Source organism: Montipora capricornis, chromosome 13, assembly GCF_036669925.1.
Source record: "Montipora capricornis isolate CH-2021 chromosome 13, ASM3666992v2, whole genome shotgun sequence".
In the NCBI taxonomy this organism is placed as follows: Eukaryota; Metazoa; Cnidaria; class Anthozoa; order Scleractinia; family Acroporidae; genus Montipora; species Montipora capricornis.
The window spans coordinates 41,643,635-41,651,134 of record NC_090895.1 but is presented as its reverse complement, the minus strand read 5'-3'; the positions used below and the strand labels follow the sequence as shown (position 1 = coordinate 41,651,134).

General features: G+C 38.0%; 1 long non-coding RNA gene across 1 annotated transcript in view; it reads left to right on the top strand.

Moving 5' to 3' along the window:
• The first annotated feature begins 5,565 nt into the window (after window positions 1-5,565).
• The window catches only part of LOC138029006 (uncharacterized), a 2,869-nt gene continuing 934 nt past the window's right edge, over window positions 5,566-7,500 (top strand). Inside the window, exon 1 of the long non-coding RNA XR_011127792.1 lies at window positions 5,566-5,673. This is a non-coding gene — a long non-coding RNA (uncharacterized lncRNA). The remainder of the gene's footprint in view (window positions 5,674-7,500) is intronic.

Here is a 7,500-nt window from a genome sequence, read left to right as displayed (position 1 = left end):
CTTTTATGTCCCACAGGGTTATGAACATTGATAAGTTGTGAGACGGGGCCTACGGTTTGTCGTCCTTATTAAAAAATACTAGAAAGAAAGAAACAAAAAAGAAAAAGTAGAGTCTAAACATTTGCAGATGTCATTGTAAAGCCGCGGCTACACGAACGATTTTTTGCTCGCGATGGTGATGCGATTTTTTCAAATTTTGTCGCGTCGCCAGCGCGCGATGAAAATCACAGGTGTAGCCACCCTTAACCTCGCGACGCAACAGGTGAAAAAATCGCAAGACAAAAGTCGGCAGAGTTGAAACTGCAACATTTTGCCCGCCCTTGCGACGCGACTAAAGAGTATTTAGCCAATAAAATTAAAGGAGGAATTAATAATGTAGAGCCCAGGTCTCTTGAGGTATGCGATTCGCGCGGCCTTAAATGTGTCACCAAAATTTGACACAAGTGTAGCCACCCTCGCGTGCAGGCGACACGACAAAATTTGAAAAAAATCGCATCAAATGCGCGAGCAAAAAATCGCTCGTGTAGCCGCGGCTTAAGGAGTGGGTACACGTGAATATGAAGGGCGTTTTAAGAGGTTTAAAGAAGAGATAAAAGAAAGAAAATTATTTTTGGAACACCAACAGACAGTTGCCCCCAACCCAAGAGCACACCGGGTTGGTAGGGGACTGTTTGGGTGTCCATATATCAAATTTTAACTTCAAATTCTACTTTTTGAACTACGTCAAATCTTAACTATTTCTTATTTCTCCAAATTTTACTACTCTTTTGAGAAAGAACTATCTCCTCCCAAATATAGCGAAAAATCACCAAAAAAATTTACAAAACATCCCAAAACATTGATTTGTGTTTTGAGCGTAGGGTTTTTGTATTGCTTGAAACGCGAACGAGATATTTCCATTAAACCGATTTTAAGCGGCGTGAAAGGGCTTTCAGGTGTACCCCCGCCTTAAGGGAAGAACTTTCTCCCTTTACTTAGGCACAGAAATGCAGATGTGATGCACGCCCAATTTTGACATTCATAATGAAGTGTCCCTTTGCTACCTATTTTCAACTATAAGGTAAGGATAAAGATTAGCCTCATTTTTAGTTTAGCGTAAGTGCTGTAATAAACTTCCCTCTGGGTAAAGGACGGGGAATAAAGCACATAGCAAAATGTTTTGTATCCTGAGAGACTTAACTCAGGGACTCAATTATATATGAATGTGGTACTTATCTCTTTGTGGTGCCATATAAACTGATTACTAGCCTATCAAACGCGGGAGGTCGGTGATATCATTACATGCAGCTGTTTATCGTTACTTGAGGAGCAAGCAGAATTTGGGGGACACTTCGGGACGTTAATTGTTTGTATTTCGACGCAAGAGTACCGTTGATCATGAAGTTGAGAAGAACAGCAACGGGACACTTCGTGACCCTTTGTAACTTTGTGGGTTCCAGTCCCCTTTCCGTCAAAATTGATGAATTTTGTGTCCAACGAGACGCAAGGCAGTTCGCATCTTTTGGCAAGTCTATTTCACTAATGTCGCTTCGTGGTGACTGAGCCCATGACTGGAGATTCCATTATTGCTTGATGCCAGAAAATGATAATTATAACGATGCGGTATTTATTATATAGTGCCATTTCCAGCCATGTCCAATGGCGCTTTACAGTACATGTTAAAAAATAATAATAATAAATAAATAAATAAATAAAATAGATTTACACTACAGATAAAACATGAGGAGCTTAAGCCGACTCAGGAGTTTTCGGCTGGACGTCTCCTGACGGTGTAGATATTCGTCAACAAAGGCAAAAAGCATAACACAAATGGTGTTTCGTATTCAGAAAAGTGTTTAAGCATTCAGGATCGATCAGATTGTACTGTGAACTTACGTTAAGCAGAAAAAGGTAGTTATTTTTTATTGAATAACCATATTTAGGGGCGAGATGAATTTTGTGGGGAACACAAATCTATTTCAGTTCGTTTGTGCGCATCGACAGTGGCGGTTATTAGTGCTGGGACACGGAACCATTTTTTGTTCTATAGGATTTATGGATTAACTCTCTCACCCGGGGAAAAATGGTACAGGTCGCCGTCGTCTCTCGCCGACCAGCACTACTTCGACGCTCCTCGCTGCTGGTGAGCGAGAAGACCTCTGGCATCCAGGGTAAAATGTTAGCCAATTTGTTGAGTCAATTTGTTGAGTCAGCTCTTTCGAAGAGAGATTTGTCGCCTTCAAGTCGGTAATTTTTTGCGGGAAAATGGTGATCACGTTCCGAAATTCGGCGGGTCTAATCTGCAGATCGCAGGTCGCAGGTCACAGGTTGCAGTCATTGTTTCACCAATACAGAAAGCATCCTAAACATTCTTAAAAGCTAACCTTAGGCCTAAAAACTTTTTGTTTTGGCCTAATTAGGCCTAACGTTAGCTTTTAAGAATGTTTAGGATACTTTCTGTATTGGTGAAACAATGACCTGCAACCTGTGACCTGCGACCTGAGACCTGCAGATTAGACTCGCCGTCCGAAATTCTGGTAAAAACGTGAACGAAGCTTACGAAATAACTTTGGTTGGCCTCTATGGGGGGATTAATTGAGCAGTCGTCGTCTGAATGTCATGGATTACTGTATTCAGATGTTTTGAGTTATGGAGGCAGTAAACAATGTTGACGTCGGGGAATTCGGTGCTGGAAGCCTTCCCGGTATACAGGCTCACGCTCAAACGTTGAGGTAATATAATTGCTGTTAGGTTCAATTTCATGATATCAGGATATCATGATAGCAGGAAATTGATGAGTCTGTGATTAATATTGAATGTGCCTCCCTGTAACATGCTGGGAAATCAATTAGCCCGGAATGAAATTTTACACAGCTACAATTGGGCATTCTAAATTTCCCAGTTCCTCACTTATCGAGTTCCATAAGTATAAAACTTAAAAATAGTTTGCTTTAAAATCAGAAAAGAACCAATGCACCGTTGCTGTTGAGAAAAGTGTATGCCAGGAAAAACAAGTTGCATCTCGGTAGCCTGATAGTTAACAAATAATTTGCCTGTGTTTAAATTAACAAATACACCAATACATCACTAACGTTCATGCTTAACCGGAGAATTAGGGAAGCAGATGTTCGAAGGTGTAATAGCTGTTGAGTTTTATTCCTCCGTGATCGAGTTCCATGAGTATAAAACTTAAAAATGGATTGCTTTAAAATCAGAAAAGAACCAATTCACCGTTGCTGTTGAGAAAAGTGTATGCCAGGCAAAACACTTTATATCTCGGTAGCCTGAACGTTAAACAATAATTTGCCTGTGTTTAAATTAACAACTACACCAATACATCACTCTCGTTCTCGTTCATACCCGGAGAATTAGGGAAGGAGATGTTCGAAGGTGTAATAGCTGTCGAGTTTTATTCCTCAGTTATCGAGTTCCATGAGAATAAAACTTAAAAATGGTTTGCTTTAAAATCAGAAAAGAACCAATTCACCGTTGCTGTTGAGAAAAGTGTATGCCAGGCAAAACAAGTTGCATCTCGGTAGCCTGAAAGTTAACTGACAAAATAATTTGCCTGTGTTTAAATTAACAAATATACCAATACATCACTAACGTTTCATGTTTAACCGGAAGGGGAAGGGGTTAGGGAAGCAGATGCTCGAAGGTGTAATAGTTGTTGAGTTTTATCGAGTTCCATAAGTATAAAACTTAAAAATGGATTGCTTTAAAATCAGAAAAGAACCAATTCACCGTTGCTGTTGAGAAAAGTGTATGCCATGCAAAACAAGTTGCATCTCGGCAGCCTGAAAGTTAAGAAATAATTTGCCTGTGTTTAAATTAACAAATACACCAATACATCACTAACGTTTCTTGTTTAACCGGAGAATTAGGAAGCAGATATTCGAAGGTGTAATAGCTGTTGAGTTTTATTCCTCAGTTATCGAGTTCCATAAGTATAAAACTTAAAAATGGATTGCTTTAAAATCAGAAAAGAACCAATTCACCGTTGCTGTTGAGAAAAGTGTATGCCATGCAAAACAAGTTGCATCACTAACGTTTCATGTTTAACCGGAGAATTAGGGAAGCAGATGTTCGAAGGTGTAATAGCTGTTGAGTTTTATTCCTCAGTTATCGAGTTCCAGAAGTATAAAACTTAAAATGGTTTGCTTGTAAATCATAAAAGATCCAATTCAACGTTGCTGTTGAGAAACGTGTATGCCGGGCAAAACAACTTGCATCTCGGTAGCCTGAAAGTTAAGATATAATTTGCCTGTGTTTAAATTAATTTGAAATAAAGAGAATAAAGAAATAATATTCCATTGTTTAATTGCATGATGATGGCCGTTGTAAACCGTGTTTTAGGAAATATTTCAGATTGATTTATTGTGCGTCTGGACTATATTGACACGTCACTCAAAATTAATTTAAAGTAATTTGAGATATTTGTCGTCATAAAAACTTTATGTCGAAGTCGGCCCAACAAATGTGTCGAAATTAACACCTCTCTCTCCATTTGTCTCTCGCTTTGCCTTTTTAGTGTGAGTCTTTTTACAACTCCCACTGAGATTTTGGTAATTTTTTTTTACCTAAATAGCGGGGACACACATTCCTGACCCAAGTTAAGCTCCTCATGCACTAACTTAAAACACAGTATTAAGACGACTAAAATGTAAAATGACTAATTTCTTAAAAATGCTCTCTTAATTTACATGAAAGAAGTAAAAATGAACTAAGTGATGTAATAGTAACGCTTTTTTGGAAAAGATAAGTCTTAAGTTTTTTCATAAAACTGTTCAAATTTTCACAGTCTCTAAGTTTCCTGTGGCATGTCATTCCACACCTTAGGAGATGCTACCGAAAAAGACCGCAAGTCATAGTTTCGCAAGTTATAGCTAACATCGAGCAGCCGATGACTATTTGCAGATCTTATATTGCGCCCAGGAACGTACCTCGTAACTAGGTTTGACAAATATGAATGGGCTAGGCCATTTAAACATTTAAAAGTCATTTAAAAAATCTTAAATTCTATGCGCTGTTCAATCAGAAGCCAGTGCAGCTCATACAGTATGGATTATACATGTTCATCTTTAGGTGTAAGCGTAACGATTCCGAACAGTGTTGTTAATATGAATACTGTTGATTGCATTGTGTGTTAGGTGATGGTGCCAATGCAAATAAATTCTCTCAGAAATACGCTCAGGAATATTACATGAGTTAACGGGTGGTGTAGAACTTGTCGGTCGTTGACTGTTGGATATTTGAGTAGGATAAAATATTGTAGATCCAGTTTCCCAGTCAGGATTCACTTCAATATCTCCAGATAGTAGCAAAATCTTCCGTGCAGCTGTTGCGTTAGAGTAACAGGGAATACGACACTTCGACAGTTAACGCTTTCTTGTGGCGAATCGCTTTTCAGCGTTTTAAGTTTGGTAAATTTGTTGACACTGGTTCATGTACTCATTATTACATATTTATTAGAAGAGGACGTTTCCAGTGATGACATTGGCTCATGCATTTATTTACTTAATGAACTCCAACTATTTATGACAAGAGAAAAACATGTACAAGCCAGTTGTTTTTAATACAACACTTTAACTTTTGCGGCTTCAAAGAAATGAGTGCGCGTGAGAAATGACCCAGAATTAAAGCAAAGGGTTCAAGTCATAAGAAGTTTTTGGTTCTGGAATACGCTTTCAACAGGTATATTTGTCTTCTAGGCTTGTTTCAAAATAATTTAAAATTTCAGTGAGTATGTTTTTTGTTTTAACGAGGCCACCAATTGTCAAGATATGGATACCTACATTTCCTACGAGCTCTCTACTCAGAAAAGGTTATATTTACAAACAACACGCACATCAACAGATACCCTCCGAGAGCAAACGTTTTTGGGAATTTTTATGTGACAAGGGTGCAGCTGTAAGACGATCTAAATTAAAAGGAAATAAGTTTATAAAAGTTGAAATACATCGAGTAAATGTAAAACATGCATCGGTAACCACACCGAACATAGCTCTGAGAAGAGCGCTCGTGCTCTGATCTACTTAGACAAGGGATTTTCAACGGCGTGCTCGCAATCACACGACACATACCTCATTGCACCTGTCCCATTTTTGCAAAGAACCAGTAATAGTTGGCATTACAGCTGATCCAGGGGGATAAAGTTTTTACTCCAGCAATTCCGAGACTTTTTCCAGAGTTATCCCAAGAGTGAGTGAAGCCAATTCGGAGTGATCAAGACTTGTGAAAACTATCGTTTTGCTATACGTCAGTTAAGTCATTCCAAAAGTGACAACTGTCCGAGAAAACAGAAACTTATTTTTATATACGAATTTTCCCTCTTCTCAAAGTCATCGGCGTCAGTAATCTCATCAATACTCCTAGATATCAGCGCTGAATATCGAAGGACCATTGCATAGTAAGCAACATATGAAATCGATGATTTAAGCCAGCTATAAACCAGATAATATTTGTTTGTACATACACATACATATATTTTTTTGTGATTGCTGTAATTTCTTCGTTTTTGTAAGTGCTGTAACTCCAATATGGAAATGTTAAAAAACAATAATAAAATACAAAAAATATATATGCATATTTTGGCTTAAGAATTTGAAATTGTCCAAACAATGTAAGAACCATTCATGCACTAAACAACGGCCCCTTTTCAGGTAATTCACAAAGATTCAACAGAGATTCCTAAACGAAATTCGCAATTCATTTTTTGGCCTCCAAATTTGCATGAAACAAAAGCAAAGTGAGTTCTGTGAGCGTTTGTCGGACTCTTTTTTTCGTCAGTAATTTAACTTTTTTCCAACAGCATTGAAGTGCCTTCACTTGCATGTGATTTCCACTCAGGTTTACTGTGTAAGAGCGGTCTGCACATCACAATTCCCTTTTCTTTTTTTCTTTACTGAAGCTCCCGTTATAATATCCCTTGTTTTAAATCTCTTGAAACGTTACCCAAGTTCCACAAGGAGAAATTTGTTTTCCTGCTTTTACTTGCGGTTTTGTTTCCCACACAAGTTCATTAATTTACATGCAATTTATAATGCATGCTGATGATAACACAAAAAAAATTCGACTCGGCTCGTCTACGTATACGTTTTAATAATGCAAATTAAACAAAGTTTAGACATGGTTTACAAAAAACTCGTCAAAGCCGTGATTCAGTCTTAAACCAGGTCTAACCTAGGCTTCGTTTAAATAATCGGCCCTTTGAGATTGTCGGCCCGGGCTTCGAACCCATGGCTCCAGCGCGGTAGTTCGAGGCTTGAAGCTTATTCAGTCAGTGTGACCAACCAAGTCTCTCCCTCAATGGAAGGATTATTCTTAATTGTCAATTTCTTCCAAGTGAAGAAAGTTCATTTTGAACACTGAAAGCTTGATAGGGATCATGGGAAAAAATTTTAAATCAAGCCTCAGACTTATTAAGACTTATTCAGCAATGATTATATATATATATACTGTATATACTAATTAGTTTTGGGAAATAATCGGCATATTTTATAGTCAGTTGATGTTTATTGG